The following is a 21,886-nucleotide window of genomic DNA, read 5'->3' on the forward strand; positions in this document are numbered from 1 at the left end:
ATATTGTCTTTCCAAACTAACGTGTCACCAATCACCAAAAAAAAAAAAAAATATATATATATATATATATATATATCCAAACAGTCGTTAATTATGTTTTTAAAATCTGCCAATCACACTTATTATCACATTAATTTGTAAGGTTTATGTAGTAAAATGCATAATATTTTTAATATTTTCCAATGAAAAGAAAAATCCCAAAAATCCAACATAAAAATCATGATGTGTTTGATATTATATAGCGTGTAAGAAATACACCATTTAGATTGCACAAGACCATCCTGCATAAGAGAAAGCATCTCATTCAAATATCTCATGATGGGCCCCTCTCATGTCTGGTAGACTTATACATCTATGAAACCCCACATATTATGAGAATGATGCACCATGAGACAATCTTATAAGATAATTTCACTGTATAGATCATTGCATTGTGCATCTCCCACAAAAGTAACATTGCATAGCTTTCTCCAAAAAGACATCTCTAGGAAATTTTTTTTTCTTTAAATAACATAGTTCTCATCATTTTTGCAAAACTAAAAGGACTTATTAATTTCTTATTGTTTCCACGAATGTGACTTTTGCTAATGATACAAATCAGTGCTACGTTGGGTAAGAGTTGAAAAGTTGTTTGTTGACCTTATGTCATATTTTTGAATTAGGTAGGATGTTTTTATTGATTTGAAGCACAAATCAATTATACTTTGTGACTACTTAATAATTTTCCATAATATAAAAGATTTTTTAAAAGAACCATGAAATTTAAAACTAAATTAGTATCTAGTGCCTTCTTGGATGGCGTTTCATAGTGAATACTAGTCTATATTACTAGTATTATGAACTTTGCATTATTTGAGATAACCTAAGCCCCAATAGTTGAAGGCTCCACATCCTATCAAATCTTTCCACCCACCCCCTTGAGAGTCTTTTTTTTTTTTTTTTTTTTTTTTTTTTTTTTCAACCAAAATAAAATAAAAACATGGGAAAAAATATCGTTATGAGACAATCTCATGAATCGTCCCTCTCATATTTGATGGTCTCCACACACTCAAAAACCCACATGCTATAAGAGGATGCAACATGAAACAATCTCATTAAATAATTTTTCCTATGCATGGAGGTCTTTGCATTATGCATCTCTCTCAAAAGGAAAATAACTCTGGATTTTCAGATTTAAAAATCACCAGCTTTTTTTTTTAATGATGAAACCTCATCGTGTTTGCTAATCGGGACTATTCTTAATTTATTACTGCCCATGAATGTGACTTTTGCTAATGGATGGAATGAATACTACGAATGTGACTGTTGCTGTTGGTTTGGATGAGTGCTACATTAGGATTTGAAAATTTCCTGTTCAACTTAGTTAATATTTTGGAATAAGGTAACTTGTTTTTATTGATTTGGAGTACGTAGTCAATATTAGTCGAGTAATATTTTCCAAAGAATGGAGGATTTTCTTCATCAAAACAATGATTTCTAAAACTATACAAAACAAAGAATTAAAAATAGAGCTGATTCTCAAACAAAGGAAATAAGCTCATCTCGTTTTTGAGGGAAATTAACACACTGTTTTACATATTAAACATTGAAATGCTTTCACATGATGCCCCAAAATTGCTCAATATTTAATTAAAAATCAAAAGATAGGAAAACTAACAAGTTCATTCTTTAGTCAATACCTAGAAGAATATATTTAATCTATTGGCTAGCATGATCTCAATACAACGATATGACCCTGATTATTGAAAAGGAATACCTTTCGGTCAATGGGCACATCCCAACACCCTTTATAGCTTCTGAGATCCATGGATAAATGGGATTGTTCATCACTCAAACAACAAAACAAAAGGCTCTGATGCCATATTGGAAATCATTCCAATTCTAATAAATAAATAAGGGGTTTCCTTACCGTTTAGCGTAATCTCAACTGTGCAACAATTCCTGCACCAGCTTTGGCTTTTGCTTTTTGTTTCTTGGCTGTGCCCAATCCAACAGGAGCTTGATCTTCTTGCCCTGATGTCAATTCATAATTTTTGGAATCCACTGGGCCATTTGAAGGATGGCCATTGGCTTCCTTCTTCACTCCATCAGTTTCCCCACCTTCTGCCGCATCAGGGGGTCATACCTGAATTGATAATATTGAGGAGTTGAGTAAGTGGTGGCATAGCTTGAATTGAGGAGGATTGTCACCAATTATCGCAGCATTAAGAGATTTGTTGACAGAGGTGCCCGAACTCCCAGACCCCCCAGCTGTTGCAGCAGCTTGGAATGCCTGTATTAAGTCAGGATGGGCCTGTCGTGCAACATCAAATATCAAATGAGAAATTCTAAGTACCCACCAAAAAAGAATCAATGTATCTTTTAGGGAAGTTAGGACAGCTCCAAGCAAGAAACAAGCACCTGTTTGACACCCAGAAACGTTTTACAGTTCTCAATTTTTCTTTTTGATGAATCAATACTTGGGAGTGGGGAATATGAACATTGGATGTCTCCGTTAAAAACAATAAAAGGTATCAATTGAGCTACAAAGCTCTTTGCAATTCTTACTTCTTTTTTTTGGCCAAAATACACTGTTAGTCCCTAAATTTTAGTCCATGAACAATTTTGTTCCAAAAGTTTTAAGTGCTAGCTTTTAGTCCCTACAAACTTAAAGAGATCCTTTTTAGTCCCTGGAAAGCTTAAAGTTTAAAAGTGATCACTTTTAATTCCCAATGTGTCTAATTGAGTATGACATGTCAGTTTTTAATTTGGTCGCATCATCTAAGTAAAAGCAACATTTTTAAACTTCAGGGGCTAAAATTTCTTGTGCGCTAGACTTAGAAATAAAAATAAAAAATTTCTTGTGTACTAAACTTTAGGGATTGACAATGTATTTTAAGCCTTTTACTTTTAACAAAAAATATAATTTGAAAAGGCATCCATCAAGGGATTTTAATACACTATGCTGTAGTACCAGGCTAAAAAGACCTGGTTTTTAAGAACTCAAACTAGAAATGTAGGGGTTGTAGACACCATACAGAGAATGAGAAACAGGCCGTGCAAAAAGGACAAGAGCATGAGCACAGGGAAGCATTTATATCTATCAAGCAGAACAGGTTCTGAGATCTGATCCCTTCCCTTTCATCTTGGATAAAGATGAAAATGTCCAGAACAAATAAGCAAAAAGAATAATCCAAAAGTACTTTCAAAATATCAATAGCATTTTGAGCAGAAGCTGCATTCAAAGCTTGGCCTTTTTGCTTCTGTGTATTCATCTGTCAAACAAGGTTCACAAATTCAGAAACCAAAAGGGAATACAGAATCTCGTTAAGAACACAAAACAACTGTCCAAGAAAATCTATTACAACACATCTACTCAAAGAGATCATATATTACCTGTAACTCACGCATCTTAAATGTTTTCATCCAGTTTTGGGAGTCGTGTGTCCTTGAATCCTCCCCACCAAGTTGTTTGACAAGAATATCATAGGTTTTCTTCTCATGCTGGCATGCCAAAGGCAAAAATTAGTGAATTATAATTAATTGTATCCCAATTATACAAATTAAATTTTACTAAGGCACATACCTGGTGAGAAAGCTTGAAGGCACCCAAACAATTGAATGCAATGGCAAGAGCATGATAGCATACAGCAGTTTGGATATGTTCCTCGCCTAGAAGCCTTTCATTTTTTTTCAAAGCTTCTTGCAGATAACGAAGAGCTGTGTTCATATTTCCAATGTCTTGGTACATCATTGCAACATTTATAAAAGTTGCAGCAACATCAGGGTGATCTGGGCCTGATGACAAGCTTAGCAAGAGCAATGCCCGAGACATGTGCCGTAATGCAAGTTCTGTTTGGTTAAGTCCATGGTAGAAAAGAGCCATATTGCCATAACTGCAGTGAACCAAGAATTAGATCTCTATGTGCCTGTAAGAGAGGGTTGCTTGGACACTAAAAAGAAACAAAATTTTCTCCTGTTATACACGGAAATAGGAACAAATATATATTTTTTTTTATAAGTAATAGATAGAAACAAATCTATTTCATGTTACACATGATTTTCCTAACTCATTCTGAAAACCGCATCCACTTTTGATTTCATTATACGAGAATTCTTATTTTTATTGGTAAATTATGTACGCATAAAGTGTCAGTGCATTAAAACAAAAGAAAAGAAAAGAAGAGCATGCCTGTGAGCAGTGTCAGGGTGGTGAAACCTAGGCACCGTCATTTATTATCAGTTCCTTGTGCTGTTGCATTATCGCACCAGCCATGTCTCCTGCATGATACAAAACCATGGCAAGATACCTGAAAAGTTAAGAAAGGGAACACCGGTCAGGCTCAAGCAAATCATAAACAAATTTTCATATTGATCTGCTTTACTCTTGTAAGTGCAGATCACTGAATCGAAAATCAATCTTATAACCAAATAATAGCTAATTTAAAGATGCATAAATTTATAATCAGTCGTGTCTTGCAGGGGAACATTAGTGCCTGACAGCTATGATCAAAATCAAAGTACAAAATATTAGCAATAAAAATGCAAAATCGTTTTAGTTGAGATGTCTACCGACAGCAATTAGCAACTTCCCAATGCATTGGACTAGTAACCTGCAACACAATCTAAAAGAAAATTTAAAAACCATACCAAAGGAATTCAAAGAGGGCAAAATAATGGAATAACATACCTGCTGAAGTATTGAAAATGCCTCAGAAAATAATGTGTAGGCTTCATTAAGCATTCGGCATTCCCTGGAACAAAGAGTCAAATGACTAAATACCATATCTTTCCATACAAGAATACGAAATAAAAAGTTATGACGACAATCACTCAGCAGAAGTTTTAATCTTCTGCAATAGGTAGTTGTGTGAGTTTTCATGAAATCTATCTAGACTGGTTCTACCTAGTGTACGTTTTATCTTAACAGATGCCCTGGAATAACTCTTTTAAAGATTCAAATAACTCCAAAATAACAGTATATGCTTTTTCAATAGTAAATAATAGCTTAAAACCAATGTTGATTCAATTTTAAACCAATTTCACCGAGCATTAATATACTCAAGATAAATATCACAATTGCCACCAAATTCATGATCCAAAATTATGTTTGGGATTGTAAGTTTTTTTATGATTAATGTGGCATTCTGTTGACTAGACAATACATATTCATGTAAGGATCTCAACAATAGAGCAAAGCACAACTCATACCTCAGCCAATTGGATTTTACCCGTTTCCACAAGATCCTTGGCTTCTGAACATAAGGGAAATGAATGTTTCACTACAGGTTGGAGATTCATGATGTTGGACGTTTGAAAAGGTGCTGCAGAATTAAAATCATATTTGCGAGCTGCAATAGTTATGCCTACCTGTAAAGAAAACAATATTCAAGCAAGTTGTATCTATTTCAGAAGCTTAAGCTTACCAATAGAAATATTAACATGAGATAAATTTTAGCGCTTAAACTAACTGGAATTGAGCAGGGTTGCAAAACAGGAAACTCACATATACAAACTAAATCAAATTAAGCAATCCCAGGTCCCAGCATATTGAGAATTTAGGTGGCTGTACTCAGGTTCCAAGAAGTAATCTTATTCCACAAGTACTTATCAAAATAGGCAGTGTATATCAAGAAAAACATATTAGAAAAGTGCTGCTTCAAAGTTTTGGACAATAGCTAGTTCCAAGAAGATCAGCTAGTTTGGCAAGTGTGGTATAAGTTTTCTGAATTCTGGAAGTGAAATTTCCATCTAATACTTGGGTTTAAAATGAATTTTGAAGCTGAGTAATCGTGGTAGACAAATTGTGGCAACGAAGTAATGAATACCATCATTTTTCACACAGGTAACAAGGGAACCAAAATATTTACATCCATTTCTGTTGTTGCAACTATACATATTGCGACTGAAATAGCATATTCTGGGACTCTAAGCCAGTAATTTACCCCTATGATATATAGTAGTTGCTTATGTTCAGATATTAACAAATCAATACTCGTGGAACATGATTTAAGGCATAATAAGTAAGACACGTCCAACTATAAAAGACCCGAACTCCTGACATGTATAATAAGAAATATCTAGACAAAGCAGACAATAGCATGAGAAAGCGCCAAGCATAAGAAGGAAAATGCATAAATGTGAGACATCATATACCATAAATATGCAATTGAACTAATCTTAAAACTATTGTCCATTCTTCAGAGCATGTGCTCAACATAATTTTTTTTTTTTTTAACATTAGGCAATAGTAGCATAAGAATGGACAATCATTTTCTTTTTATAAAGAATGGGCAATCATATTACAAAGGACAACACCCCTAATTTTCACCGCAATATTTTGTGGCGTTATGAAATTCAAACGGGAATCAATTTGAGAAGATGAACTTATAATTACCTTCTGGCAAAGATTCCGTATAACAGAAACTTTCTTTACACGTGACCTTGCATCCTCTGGCAACTCGAACTACAACAATGAGAAAATATATTTCAAACATATACCAACACACATTAGACATGAATCACAGAAGGAAGAAAGAATGTGCTTGAGGATCCCATATGATACAGATTAGTCCATTTTATTTTCTACCGCATTAAAAGGAAAAGGACCAATCTAAAATGTGATCCCATTTCAGAATATGGCCCCTTGACGTCAGATGATGTACTATTGGAAAAAAAAAATCACAGTAAAAGATCTCCCGATTGCACAAGTTTTTTAACTAAGCATGGAAAAAAAAAGTAATAATAATAATCACCTAATTAAATTTTTTTTGATACAGCCTAATAAATTTACTCAGATGCAACTCCCAAAAAAAAAATATATATATATTTTAAATACTTTTTGCAAGAAATGACTCCTTCAACCTTCTAGGAATATCCAGTGTCCTTGTAGAGACTTGATAAAAACTGGTACCTGATATTTGAGTTTAGCAAATTCTTGTATGTCTGACCATAGAGTTTCTAAGCTAACATTCATAAATGAGGATTGATTCTTCCTTGCAGACGCCCCACCTTTAAACCTTCCTTGCCCCTTAGAAGGCTTTCCTGAAGATTGATGGCCTCCTTGGTCCTAAGAAATATGAAACATTAAGAACAGCCTTGGGTCAAGATTTCTCCATCAAGAGTAAAATTTCATGTTACCATTTCCATTTAAGAAAATTGAGTGAATTTAGTAAAGATTTTAGATTCTAAACATCATTTAATAATTTAAGAAAAAATTTAAACTTTCTTCTGAAGAAAAAGATGCAACTAAATTGCTTTGATTGTTGTGCAATTACAATGACAGACCACAAACTGAGGGAACATATGGCCTCAAGAGTTAGCTCACAAAAAGCTCAAAGCTGAAAAGCAGTAAAAGCCAAAAAAAAAACATATGAAATCCTGAAACTATCGATCCATACCTTTTTGTGGGTTTTGGACTGCATATTGTTGGCAGCAACTTTTGAGCCAACAGCTTGAATACTTCCAAAAAAGCAGTTGAAGAAATGTGATATAGCTGGCGCAATATCATGATCCTCTATATCTCTCAAAACATCTGCTCAAGATGGAGTGGATGTGAACAGGAAATGTGTTTCCACATGCATGTGTGCAAGCTATGCTAGGCAAAGTTGATGGTGATTATCTCTAACACCAACGACAGGAAAAAGATGTCACATTTTACAATTGATATAGTAACATGCGACACCTCTTTGCAAATTATTGTGGTGAAACTGTGGAATTAATTGAAACAATGTATACACTCTTTGTAACATCATTTACAATGTAGAAGCTGCCCAGATTATGCTTATCACCTTGAGGATGTGCTTTGCAGACCTAACAACAATCTCATTAGAAAGAAGATCCCACAAATGAGGTAAATGTTTTGTCCCATCAGCCACCTATAACAAAGCTCCAGACATGTCAAAAGCAATACAATCATTTGCAGAAAGATGGAAAAGTTATGAACATGACAGCTTTAACACAAATAATAAATTTCAATTCAGGCATTGATTTATATATATTTCCCATAGTTATATGCTAATATTTAAGCATTCACAAAAGCTTACTTTTCCAATATAGCGAACATTAATTCCATGAGCATGGAGTGCTTCAGTTAATGTTTGTCCATCCATAGGTGAAACTTCAAGCGTGCGAAGATCTTGTACAAACTTTGGAAGCACAACATTCGTAAGATATGAACTCACTTTCCTTACATTTGCTTCATCTTCTGCTATCTCCTGGTGAAGGCAAAGGGTCAAAAACATATCAGATATTTCTTTTCATTTTTTTTTTTTATAATTTTCTGGCTGAAAATTGGCAAATTTAGAATCCAATAATCTTGACAAACAATATTAATAGGTTCAAACTTGCCTCTTGACTCCCGGACAACTTAAATTCAGTTAAGACATTAGGGTTGAAAAGAATGTCCTCATGTGGTTCAGTTTCAGCTTGGGAAGAAGCACAATCCTTAACATTCTCGTCCCTCCCTTCTTTCATTACATCCTGTGAACAGAAACAGAAAGAACCACATATTGCAGATTACTAAGAGGAAATTCAGGGCAAAAGCTATTTCTTATTATAATATATAGCGAACAGAAATTGAACTGGTCTTACATGATGACAGTAACATAAACATGTGATTTATAGTTTCATGCCCAAATCCAAGTAAATACACAATTCCTTAAATGAAAATGTACCCCCATAACTACAGCACCCACCAGATTTTTTTCCGTTAATTAATTTTAACAAAATATAAAAATATATACTTTAATTCATCCTTGGAATTTGCTTGTAACACCCCAAATATTTTTTAAAGAAATTTTTCCAATGAGAATAATATCTAAATTGGACTATATTTTTAATCAGTGTGGTTAATTATTTTATGGTAGACTTTTGAATACGTAAGTGATTTTTGGGGTTAGATGAAATATGGGGGGAATCTTAAGGGTGGAGTGGTAATTAAACACAAGAATTTTTGAGGCAAACTTGTAATTAAGCCCCCTCCCATAAGCCTACACGTTCTCTCTCTATCAAACTTGTCTTCTCTTTTGTAATTTGTCGCTTCTTGTTCTCACCGTCCTCCATGGCTGATCCATTGAAGGTCCTATATCTTTACCACCACTTCAAATAACCTCCTCAATAGCCTGAATCCAACAAGTATGATCTTCCATGAGTTTTGGCTGCCCCAAACAATGCTTTTAAGGTAAGTTTTCCATTGACCCACTTCCTTGATTATTTCATTTATGGCTCAATGCTCATGTGGGGTTGATCCAATGGATGGGGATAACACTTTGGTAGGGTTAACTACGATTTTTGGGATGTGGGTATGTGATAGTTGGTATTAGGGTATTCAACCATGGAGGTTTTGGGCACTTGGTTTATTGGAGGAAGGAGGGGCTGACTTTTATGTGTTTTATGATGATTTTTCTGTTTTGAGTTGAGTTGTTGTAATGATTTTTGTCATGAAGTTGATGAAATGTTAACTATTACTTGTCGTAGTGATTTGAGAATGTGCTTGTGCATGCCAAGTGTTTGCTATATTGCCTATATGAGTTATGAGATTGAATTGCTTGACTCTTGTTGTGATGACTATTATATGAGGTTATAGGTTTCATTCATAGTTTTTATCATGTGCTAAAACATGTAGCTTTGAGGTTAATCAAGTCTAAAAGTTTTTGGCATGATATTTAGATTATAGTAATTTTATTTTGGAATTGTAAATCTGTCAGTGACAGATTTGAGTAAGCTGCATTACATGATTTTTAATAAATTATAGAAAAATCATTTTGAGCCGAATTTTTGGTGGTACATACTACACATATAAGAGCTTATCCCTATTTAATTTCAAGTTGATCGGATAACTTTTCATAGACCAAATGGTTTTTACAAAAGGGCTGACCTGCTGTGTAGTGAATCTGAAAGTATGACGAGTATGTAAGGATTTTGTGAATTTAATTGAAACCCTTGTTGAGTGGGTTGGCTTGTAAATTCCTTCTACATGTGTTTTACTTAGTTAACTTTAATAATGGTTTGGTTTAATCTCTTGCAATAGTGTATTAAAATGTTTTGGTTGTGTTATGGTCCTTTGGATCACTTGTATGCTTGTTTGATGTCCCTTGGGAATAGGTGCCTTGGGATAGTCAAGTTAGGTTTTAGGCCATCGATTTGATTTTAGGGGACCATTTTCGATTTATGGAGACAAGTTTGAAGGTACTTTGTGATAGGCCTTGTTATTGATAGGCTTGATCGTTGTGTTTCTGGGTTTCGAGATTCTTGGTGATGGACCTAGTAATTGGATTGCTTGCTTAGGTGGTGGTGCCCGGTTGAGGTGAAATTGGTTGGCCCCCTGAGGTAAGTAACTTTTAATGGGATTTTTTGAAAATGACCACATTGCATAAACTTTGTTTTTGGGCAAACACATTTTGGAAAATTATTTGTGGAACTATATTTTCTTAAAAGGTATTGTGTTGTGGCCCTATTATATATGATTGTATATGAAAAGAGCATCATGTTTAATATTGAATATGGGAAAATGCATGATTTGTTAGTATGGAAGAGATAAACATCTTTGATATAATTCTTGGGAATGGATTTGATGCATTGTTTGCAAATTCTAAAGATGTTTTATCTTGACTTGTGATATTTTAGAAATGGATAGAAAATGTTATTGACAAGAAATGATTTTGAAAAATTTGGGAACCTTGTGAATATATTGGGTATTTCAAAGGTTTTTGTGTAACTACTTGAAATTGGACTGTGTTTTGAATTCATGTAATCTGTGAGCTCTTTATGTTTTACCCTTATGCTGTTATGTGTGATTACCTGGTGATCACCTAGCTAGATACTATAGTCTATGTGACATTGGTATCTTAGCACCTGTCTTTGTGACGGCATATGAGTTCCGTCTTTGTGACGGCGTTGAGTTTCGTCTTTGTGATGGTAGATTAGTTCCGATTGTGTGTCGGCAATGAGTTTTGGTTGTGTGTCGGTGATGAGTTTCGTCTTTGTGATGGCAGATTAGTTCCAGCTATGTGTTGGCAATAAGTTCTGTTTTTGTGATGGCAGATGAGTTCCGTCTTTGTGACGACGCTGTCACATGGCCTTGGGTTGGATTTTCAGGTTTTAAAACGATGTTTTCATAGCTCACAGTAAATAGTATGTAGTTTCATGTTGAAATATTTTGAGAAATCTTGGTGCTATATTCTTTTAATCATTCTTGTCATTTTATTAAGAAAAATGGTTTTTAATAATCCAAATGGAAATTCCCAAAGTATAACATGTTTTGTAAGATGCCCATTATCATGAAACTTGCATTTTCCCTACCCCCATTAATTATGCTACTTACTGGGCTTTAGCTTATCCCACTCTCCAACAGTTTTTCAGATAACTTTGCTATACCTTGGGCATAGAGCTTGTTTTATTGGTGGTAATTGGAGCATCATGCTAATTGAGAGATTTATGCTATGATTGGTTGGTGACTCAACTTCCTAAATTTATTGAGGCCATAGCTAATTCTATAGGAGGTTGGGCCCTTGAGGTTTGTTAGCCTTGGGCATAGTAGGCATAGATTCTATTGTCGTGGTTGCCTTTCCTTGGAAGGATTGTGATATGATGTTGATCCATTTGGAATTTTGGAATTTTGTATATATTTGGAGACGTTATTTGTAATTCATATTATTTGTAAATGTGTTATAGAGTTTTGACTTGTAATATGGAGATTTTAGTATGGTTATTTATCCTTACCATGTGTTGAGGAGAAGAAAACACAAAAAAAAAAAAAATATATATATATATATATATATATCTCTCTCTTACATTCTCGCACTTAGTGTTTCTTCTCTCACGCTTTGGATCCTTTTGGGTTTGGGGCGTGACATTGCTGATTCTATAGGCTCGTAAATATCCCATTCACTGAACACTAGTAAATCAGAAATAATAATGACACAAGAAACGGACCATAGGCATGATGGAGGTGCTACTCCAGAACAATATCCATAAAAAAAAAAATAATAATAATAATAAAAAGGAGAGAGAGAGCGAGAACACGCAGAGTTACGATTTTGAGTATGGCGACCTTCACTGCAAGAAAGAGGCAAATTGCTAAAAATGACTCCAATGGGGGTTAAGTGTATAACTCAATCTGTTGCTTCAACTATAGCAGCTATATTCACACCAAAGGAGCATCTAGAAACCCAAGCATGACAGATTCTGCTAATTCAAGGGCATTGAGATATTGTCATTTAATAAACACGCATGCATTACAAACAAAGAAAAAGTTCCAACCACTGCTAATTCCATTGTGAATCATACGGCAACATATATAATTGGCACATAAAGTGTGTTAGCAGTAGGTAGTCCAAGAATACAAGGTAGGGAAAAAAAGGGACAAAACCGATAAAATATAAATAAATATTTAATCACAGAATAAACTTTCAAGGTTGCAATACACTCCTAACAAAAACACCACTATACAGCAATCAAAAAGCTGCAGTTGCATTTGCCACTCTTCTCACCTGTTGAAGAATCAGTGGTCACAGGAGCATCTCCTTCAGACTTAAATTTTGATCTTTCTGCAGCTTGGGTCTTCTCCCATAAAGCAAACGTTCATATTAAAAATGGAACATATAAAACAAGTTCCAAAGTGTAGTTAATATCAGAATGTCATTACTGACCTGGCAAAAGGCAGTAATTAATTCTGGTCTCAAGATACAGAATCTGGATCCAGGTCCAGTATAGTTTGCATCGTGAGGAGTTACTCTCATGAAAAAAAACATAAACAAGTGCACATGCTTTATAAATATAAATAAGCATGTTATTTAACAGTTGTGGCACCATCATGAATAAAGTCAGAAACTAGGAGCATAGAAACAGAGATTTACTACTATATAGCTAATAAAATGTCAATATTTAAATCATCAAGCTAGCTAGCTAGCTAAAATAATGTTTAGGAAAATGGGTGCTTAAAGTGCTGGGTACAGGAGTTAAGCAGATTTAAGCATATTTAACTAAGAATTTTTAACAAAATTTAGTTATATATAAAGAAATCCAAGCACTGAGAAGAAGAACGTAAGCAAGTAGTTAGGTTTGTATGACTAATAGACCAATCCAATAGAGTAATCACCTGTCATCACTACCAACAATACCCTTGCATTCCACTGGGCCAGCTAATTTGAAAACATTTCCAGATCCATCTAGGACAGTGTGTTCCTTCAAATGAAGGCGCTTAGCAGCCTCAAGAACCTAAGGATAATAAAAGCTTAGCACTTCTGACAAGGAAACTCATTTCACAATTCACGTAGACAAACCCAGAAAGAGAGATCAAACTGGAATCTTCATTGAAATAACATATTCTTATAAAGCATACCAATTTCATTTACACCATAAATGAAAATTATATATTATTTTTATAGGTTTTTTTTTTTTGGTTCCTACAAGTGCTTATATCCTTTCTTGTTGATAAGAATGTCAATAGAGTAAGAGTTGGCTGCAACAGGAAAACACAAGCATGAAAGAGAAAGCAATCCCAGTATTTTAACAAATACCTTTACAGAAAATATGTGTTATATCATAAAAAGACTTTAAGAATAAATGATGTATCAAATACAGTACAGATCTTATTTTTAATAATGAGCTACAGGCCATAGCTCAACTGGCACTTCTGTCTCCCACAATAATAATGAGATCAGAATTTAAGAACCATTGGGTGCATGTGTAACTTAATAATAAAAAAAAAATTTGACTTCTATTTTGGCTGTGTTTTATTTTTTTATATTCAAAAAATAATTAGGAGCCTAGAACACTACTACAATCTACAAATACTTGGCGTTGCTTTGACTTCTCAAAAAAAAAAAAAAAAAACATGAACAGTATGGTAAAGGTGATGAGTCCCGCTTGATTCATATCTTATCGGAACAGAGTAGTTCTTATTGAATCTTATAGGAACAGAGTAATTCTTATTAAACAAACTAAAAGCATACAAACATCTACACACTACCGCCTAGTAGATTAGTAGTTCTAACCACCATAGTACTATTACACATCTTTTCACATTCTTCAAGCATCAACATAGCATATGATGGCTTTTAATATGCATAATGCAGAGCACACAGGAACAAATTCAATCATAATTGTATCCTAGTTTACTTCAGGCGGTGACTCCTTTTTCTTTCACCTCTTTACCCAATGTCTTGTCATCTTTCACAACATCAACACCATTCTCTTTGACATCTTTAGCTAAAGACTCATCAACTTTCGCATCTTCTTGAGTAGCTTCTTGCTTCTCTTTCTCTTCTTTCTCTGCCTTTAACCGTGCCTCTTCCTCAGCCTTCTTTGTTGCTTCCTCTTTGGCCGTCTTAATAGCTTCAATCAATTTCTTTAAACAAGTCTCAGCATCTTCATTCTGTGACTTAGGCATCAAATTCTCAGCAACATCAGCAGGAGTCATATCGGTTTCCTCCAACAAATGGTCAATGGTCGCAAACAATTCATGTGAGTCAACATCCAAATAATTCTTGGCAAGAACCTTGAATGCATCAAAGCCACAATAGGACATTTCTATGTGCATGTCCATACGTCCCCTCCTAATGAGAGCCGGATCAAGCTTTTCCACATAATTAGTGGTGAAAACAATGATCCTCTCTCCCCCACAAGCTGACCAAAGCCCATCTATAAAATTCAACAAACCAGAGAGAGTGACCTTACTACTACTTTCTTCTTCTCCTTTGGCCATTTTACTAGCGGGGTCCTTCTTTTCCTCATCCTTCTCTTGCTCCTTTTTCTTTTTTCGTTGACCCGTAAGATCAAGTGAGCAATCAATATCTTCAATCACAATAATAGACTTACTTGTCGTCTCGATCAAAAGCCTCCTCAGCTCCGTGTTGTCCTTAACCGTTGTCAATTCAAGATCATAGATATCATAGTTCAAGTAGTTAGCCATAGCAGCAATCATGCTAGACTTACCAGTTCCAGGAGGACCATAGAGAAGATAGCCACGCTTCCAGGCCTTGCCAATCTTAGCATAATACTCTTTTCCCTCCCTGAACTTAATAAGGTCATTGATGATTTCTTCCTTTTTCTTCGAGTCCATGGCCAAAGTGTCAAAACTTGCTGGGTGCTCAAAAGTGACATGGCTCCATTTGGTTGATCTGTAGCCACCCCAATTCTGACTAGGATTGTTGATGCACAGCTTCCTTTGTCGATTTCCCACCGTTATTGCTTTTCCTTCTTGCAGGACATGATTGATGTATTTCCCACAGAGAGTTTCTCGGTGAGATTTATGGAAAGTGAGCTTGTAATACCTCTTCTCCCATCTCTGGGTAGAAAGAAAATGACTGTGTTCTTGGGGGGATTTTCTTTACACCTTCATGCCTTCATATTCATCTGTAACTTCTTCGTTCTCGTCCATGCTCAGTTGTACAGGTTGACTGCTGTCTTTGACAACTACTGCTCTAAGATTTTTAGCTTCGCTGGAGGACTTGCTACTGAGGTATGTTTCAATGGCAGCATAGGCTTCACTGTGCTTAAGATACTCGCCAGTGAATTCAGGGAACTTAATTTGGATATAAGGGTACACGAAACTAGTCAATTTCTTAGTATGACTTAGGATTAGGCTACGAAGATGGTGGGGGAAATATTTGTCAAAAATGGCCCAAAGAAACATTGCGGTCGCAATCAGTGAGCCTAGTTGAGACCATGTTTCCCCCATCATCATCATTTTTCTCTTCTGAAACCTTTTATGAGAGTTTTTAGAAGAAAACGTTTGCTGATGAAAGAACAACTCCGAGCTACGTTATATATAGAAATTAAATTGTACTGTAGCTGTTATTTCTTGTTGAGTAAAAAATAGAATTTCTTATTTATTTATTTATTTGATTTGTCTTTTTTATTTTTTTATGTTTATGTTTCTCTCATGCATTCCTTTCCAAGTAGTTTCCAAATTATAATGAAACAAAATTTACACATCAGGGGAACCACACTTACTACAATGGGGACCCTCCACACAGCCCAGTTTTCGTGTGAAGTTTCGCAAACGAGAGAGATGCTTACATGTCATTTTTTTTTTTTTTTTTTTTTTGGGGCAAATGTCACTGTGAGCAGTTAGAAGTTCGTATGGAGGACATCATCTGGCTTACGAATGCATACATACTCATCACAGGTCATGCGAAAGAAACAGTACAGACATGGCGGCCAAGATTATCGGTATTAAATTAGTAATTGAGCATACCTACCCAAGTGTTTTAACATTTTCGTTTATAAAACTTGAAGGGGGTAAATTTTTTTTTTAAAGGTCGACGGAGGCTTGAATCTAGTGAGTCCTGGATATGACAATTTTAGAACACATGGCAGCATCTTATCGGATCCGCTATTTGTGATATGATTGATTTTGCGAAGATCCACTCTCAAGAAGAGGCCAGAAACTTTGATTTCAATTGTGCTTTCATGGAAAATGTTTCATAGTAATGACTAGGTCATAGCATTGGTGTTATGAGCTTTGCATTATTTGAGAATACCTAAACTCAAGAAGGTGCCAAAGACTTTCGTGTCAATGGTTTAGAGTTTTGCATTATTTGAGAAGACGCACACTCAAGAAGAGGCTGAAAAATTTGGTTTCAATAGTGCTTTTAAAGAAAATGTTTCGTAGTGATGACTAGCCCATGGCATTGGTGTTTTCCTATTTAGTATGTAATGCATTCCTGTAAAATGTTTCATAGCGATTACTAGGGATTGTTCTTTTGTATTATTTGAGGAGACCTAGACTCAACAAAAGGCCAAAGACCTATCCAGTACTTTCTAGGAAACTATTTCATAGTAAATACTAATCTAGCTATATCACTACTATTATAAACTCTGTATTATTTGAGATAACCTAAACCATGACAGTTGAAGACTTCGTGTTATTTTACCAAAAAAAAAAAAAAAGACTTCGTGTGATCATGTCCACCATATCTTTCTACCCACCACTGTGAAAGGTTTTTTTATTATTTTTTTCCTAAGACTCATATTTGATAGTCCCCATGATAGTCCCCACCTATAAGACTCACATGTTGTTAGAGGAACACACCATGACACAATTTATTTTTCTTAGTTTAGTTTGTAACTCTCATATGTTCATTTGTACCGAAATAGTGAAATGTCACAATGCTCATAGCAAATTCCGTCGCATGCTTACAGATCTATATAGGTTTCCTTTTGTACACTTCATGGGATCAAATATTTAAGTTACGATAGCAAGTAAAATACAATCTTGAAGAAACAATTTAAATTATTTAATGCCTAGTTAGCAGTTATAACTAATGATTAGGGAAGCACATTGTGAGAATTTCCATTTTCAAGATGCAGGTTATTTCTTGAGTTTTAACCAAAACCCTCACCATTAAATCACATCTAAAACAGCAACACAAAACAAACTCAATCATAGATCAATACTATATCATCTATTGGAGCTTTGTCATATACAATCTTAGCATGCAAGGAATTCATGCAGCCTAAGCCAAAAGCCAATGAAGATATAGGTATTCTCCAAATGGAAGAGAGAACATTCTTAACCTTTGGTAAAAATATAGATGATTTGATAGTAATTCTAATTTGTTCTGCTTCTAACCCCTAACATATTGTACTCTTGTTTTTCAAGAATTGTTGCACCCTGTACCCATACCCTTCTCGATGTCCATGCAAAATAGCATTACACAGTATTACAAGTGCTCAAATAATGCAAAGCACTTTTCCTAAAGCTATTCCAAGTTTCCAACTATCACCAATCATCAATACTATGCACATACTCATAGTATTGATGATTAGTGATAGTTGGAAAACTTTCAGACACTTTTTCATTTCTAACTTCTTCTTTTTCCCTACCTAATACATACTCACGTTTTCCTTTCTCTCTTAATTTCCCTTTATCTAATCCTTTCAACAAGCTGGAAAGCTACACCCACTACACATACAACTTTCTCAGATCATATCTTGTGCTTTTTTTCCAAAAGCAAAAAGTACATCCATTATTTGAGATGACCGAACTAAGATTTCATAGTTCGCATCATGGTGTCTTTCCACCCAACTCCAATGACGATCTTTTCTAAATAAAAAAAGGTGCAAGAAGATAATGTTGGGCTTTGTGGAGCCTAGTTGTGTTTGATCCAGATGACGACCCGATCCGAAATAATGTTGCATGGTTTTTAAATGGGAGATTTTCTGAGGCTTAGTCGCCGAAGAAAAATTTTTGGCCCGTTTGTAGCCCATTTTGAATCCTGTGTGCAGGATGTAGAAAACGTTGTTTTGGTAATTAGGGTTTTTCGTTGTAGTTTTTGAGAGAGAAAAAAATTGTACTGCCTCACTTTATATATTTCCCTAATAATAGTGAAATCTCTGCAACTCCGTGGGCGTAGGGAAATTGCCGAACCACGTAAATACTGTTTTGTGTGTGTGATTATTTTTCTTTGACGTGTGTTTTCTCTAATTTTTTGTTTCTCACAGGTTTAAGAATTTCGTGTTCATTTCCTTACAGATAATTTGTTTTCTTTTGATGAATAAAAACTTTGATTGAGGGAAGTAAATTAAAAGAACCAACGGCCTTGCTGATAAAGTTTCACACAAAAGAAGTTTCAATTTTGGTTGATTTCATATTGTTGTTGCACTTTGTTATAGGAATTTACCAAATTCCTAGATCTTTGAGAGACAAAAATAAAAGAAAATAGAAGAAAAACAACACACATTTGTTTTTTTCCTATCTAATTCATTCATGTTTTCCTCTCTATCTTAGTTTTTGTCTAATCCATTCAACAAGCAGGAAAGCTACATCCACTACTAATACAAAGGTAGGAAAGGATGGAGCCAGAATTTTGAATTAGGGAGGCAAATTATAAGAAAAAAAATCCAAAAAAATTCAATTTAGTATTAATAAACTAATAACAAAGAACAAAGACACAAAAACATTATGTTGTACATAATACATTACTAGACGCAAAATACCATTCTTTCTTACTATATTATTATAATGAAATCAATGTAAAATTATAGGAAAAAGGGGGCCAAGACTTTGGAAAGAAGAAGCCAAATATAAATTTGTAGAGAATATACTTTTTCCTTTTTCCCTTAAGGTCGAGGCCTGGGCCATTTTGGACCACACCTGGCTTCATCCTTATACAAAAGAGCTTTCTCAGCTCATAGCTGTGCTTTTTTTCGAAAGCAAAAAAGTTACATCCACTATTTGAGATGACCAAGACTTCTTTTATTTTCTTTTTTTTTCTTTTTTTCTATGTGAGAAACAAGATGACCAAAGAATTGGTGGTGTCTTTCCACCCACTACAATGACAACCTTTTTCTAAATAGAAAAGGAGGAAGAAGATATTTTCTTTTCTTTTGATGAATGAATACTGCCATTGAGAGAATAAAAAAGAACCAATGACCTTGTGGATATACTTTTATGAAAGGGATTTAAGTTTTGGTTGATCTCATAATGTTTTTGCTTGAGTCCCAAGATGTAAAATTATTTTCATCTATAAAGTTGATCATGGAAGCTTTGAGTTGTAACTTGTAAGAGAGCTATTCTCTCTTGCTCCCAGCAACCAAAGCACCCATTGAAATATAATTGAACAAAAACTAACACCGCCAAAAAGCAAAAATGTCTCAACTCATCTAATTTATCTTTTCCTGAATTTCCGTGACAAAAATAAGACAAAGAATTTTCTCCAAACAAAGTGTTCTTCAATTAAAATAGCCACAAGCATGCTGCATATTGAATGACACTAATTAATTAGATTCATTATCATATATCAATCTATAATTTTTTTGGTAATAAATAAATTTAATAATAACTTAACATTTCCTTTAAGATTACATACATGACAAAAATTGAAGGCTTGGCGTCAATGGTGTCTTTCCATCCACCATCTTGACTTTTATCAAATTATTTTGTCAAATTAACCCAAACCAGATGCGAAGAATGACCTCTAGTTGTCCGCAACTAAGACTTCTTTCTTTTCTTTCTTTTTTATTATTATTATTATTATTATTATTATTTTGGTGGGGAAAGGCTAAGAGATATAAGGATGCGTGTTTAAGGGTTAGGCTAAAGTTTTGTACATTTTGACCCATAGAGTACACTATGGTAGGGCCTTCGGAAAAAAAATTTTGTCTTAGTTGCACAACAATTTCATCATCCACTTTATCATAATTTTTGCCAAGCCTAGTGTAAACATTATCTGCATTTGGAGCCTTTTGTTGTTGCTAATGCCCATAGTGTGGTTTACGGATGAGATGATGCAGAGATTGAGCCAGAATTTAGAGTTAAGGAGAGTAGCTTTAGCAATGCCAGCTCTATACTATAAGCAATTCATGCGGTCGCCTAGGACCCCAAGTAAATAAAGGGCCCCCATATTTTGACCAATAAGATTATTTCTTTTATTGTAATAGTATTAATTAAATCCAAATATTAGCTAACAAATAAAATAATATTTTTATATCAAACGAAAAACAAGAAAAAAAATAGGGAAAGAAATACTATATCCATAACATTTTTTACAACACTTTTACAACAAATCTTAAAGTAGCATGTTGTTACAAGCTGTTATTGATAGCAAAAAAATAATTTTAGTGGTGGGTTCAAATTAGAATTTAGAACCAATGACAACTTAACACCTAGGATTGATGTAGCACTTCTCAAAAAAAAAAAAAAAAAAAAAAAGCAATTCAAAAAAAATTCACAACATTTTTCATAACAATTTAGTTAGCAAAGTTTTACTTGTTTTCATCTAGGTCCACTACTAACATTACTCTTTTACTTATCACTATCAATCCATATTTGGTGCCAAAATTTTCTTGTAATTAATTTCAATTGCTTTGGAATTTGTATTTTGTGGGTTACTTATTAGTGGGAGAAAAAAAAAAAAAAAAAAAAAGATACAACCTGATAACTTACTACAGGCCCAAACTCCAATTTGGGCTGGAATGGACCGAAATAGACTAGAATGACCCGTAATTTTATTCGAATAAGAAAGGGGGGCTTTCTCGTTCCACTGGAAAGGTATTGACAACATTGGTAGGAACCCAATTGACTATATGACTCGTCATTTATAACAACTTAACGTTTCCTTTAAGAAGACCTACATGACAACAATTGAAGACTCGGTGTCAATGGTGTCTTTCCACGGTTCCACCCACCATCTTGAGCTTTATCAACCTATTTTGTCAAATTAACCCAAACCAGACGCGAAGATTGACCTCTGGTTGTTGGCAACTAGGACTTGTCTTTTGGATTAGCAGGACCTTTTTTTTTTTTTTTTTTTTTCGTGGGGAAAGGCTTAGAAATATTTGGAATTCCAACTCATTTTGTGACCCTTTATAAGACCGTATATAAAAATTTTATTAAAAAATATAATTCATAAAATTATTTAAATAAATCACATAATTATTTAATAAATTATTTAACTAAAACGTATATATACATGGAGACAAAACAAAAGACTTTGTCTATACACAGTATTTTGTCTTCGCACCGTGGCCTCTTGCTAGCGCATTTGCCACCTGATAAGCGGTCCAGCTTCACTTCCATTAAATGCATAGAGTACACTATAGTGTAGGGCCTCGGGAAAAAAAAAATTGTCTTAGCTGCACAACAATTTCATCATTCATTTTTTCTCAAAAAAAAAAAAAACAAAAAAACAAAAAACAATTTCATCATTCACTTTATCATAATTTTTGCCAAGCCTAGTGTAAACATTATCTGCATTTGGAGCTTTTCTTTTGTTGCTAATGTTCACAGTATGGAGCCAATACTTGGAGGTAGAAAGAGCAATTTATAACTATATAAGTAATTAAGGCGGTTGTCTAGAGACCCAAGTATATAAAAGGCCCCTAAATTTTAACTAATATGATTATTTTTATTATTATAATAGTATTAATTAAAACCAAATATTAGCCAATAAATAAAATA

General features: G+C 34.3%; 1 long non-coding RNA gene and 2 pseudogenes across 1 annotated transcript; 1 reads left to right on the forward strand and 2 right to left on the reverse strand.

Annotated features, from left to right (window-relative positions):
- Positions 1 to 2,863: 2,863 nt before the first annotated feature.
- On the reverse strand, positions 2,864 to 8,471 carry LOC126724048 (clustered mitochondria protein-like; annotated as a pseudogene).
- Positions 8,472 to 9,166: 695 nt separating this feature from the next.
- On the forward strand, positions 9,167 to 11,689 carry LOC126724050 (uncharacterized). Its single transcript, XR_007654581.1, has 2 exons — positions 9,167 to 10,308; positions 11,333 to 11,689. It is a non-coding gene; the product is annotated as an uncharacterized LOC126724050 (long non-coding RNA).
- Positions 11,690 to 13,858: 2,169 nt separating this feature from the next.
- On the reverse strand, positions 13,859 to 15,719 carry LOC126724046 (AAA-ATPase ASD, mitochondrial-like; annotated as a pseudogene).
- Positions 15,720 to 21,886: the final 6,167 nt, after the last annotated feature.

The sequence above is a fragment of the Quercus robur genome, chromosome 4 (genome assembly GCF_932294415.1).
Source record: "Quercus robur chromosome 4, dhQueRobu3.1, whole genome shotgun sequence".
NCBI lineage: Eukaryota > Viridiplantae > Streptophyta > Magnoliopsida > Fagales > Fagaceae > Quercus > Quercus robur.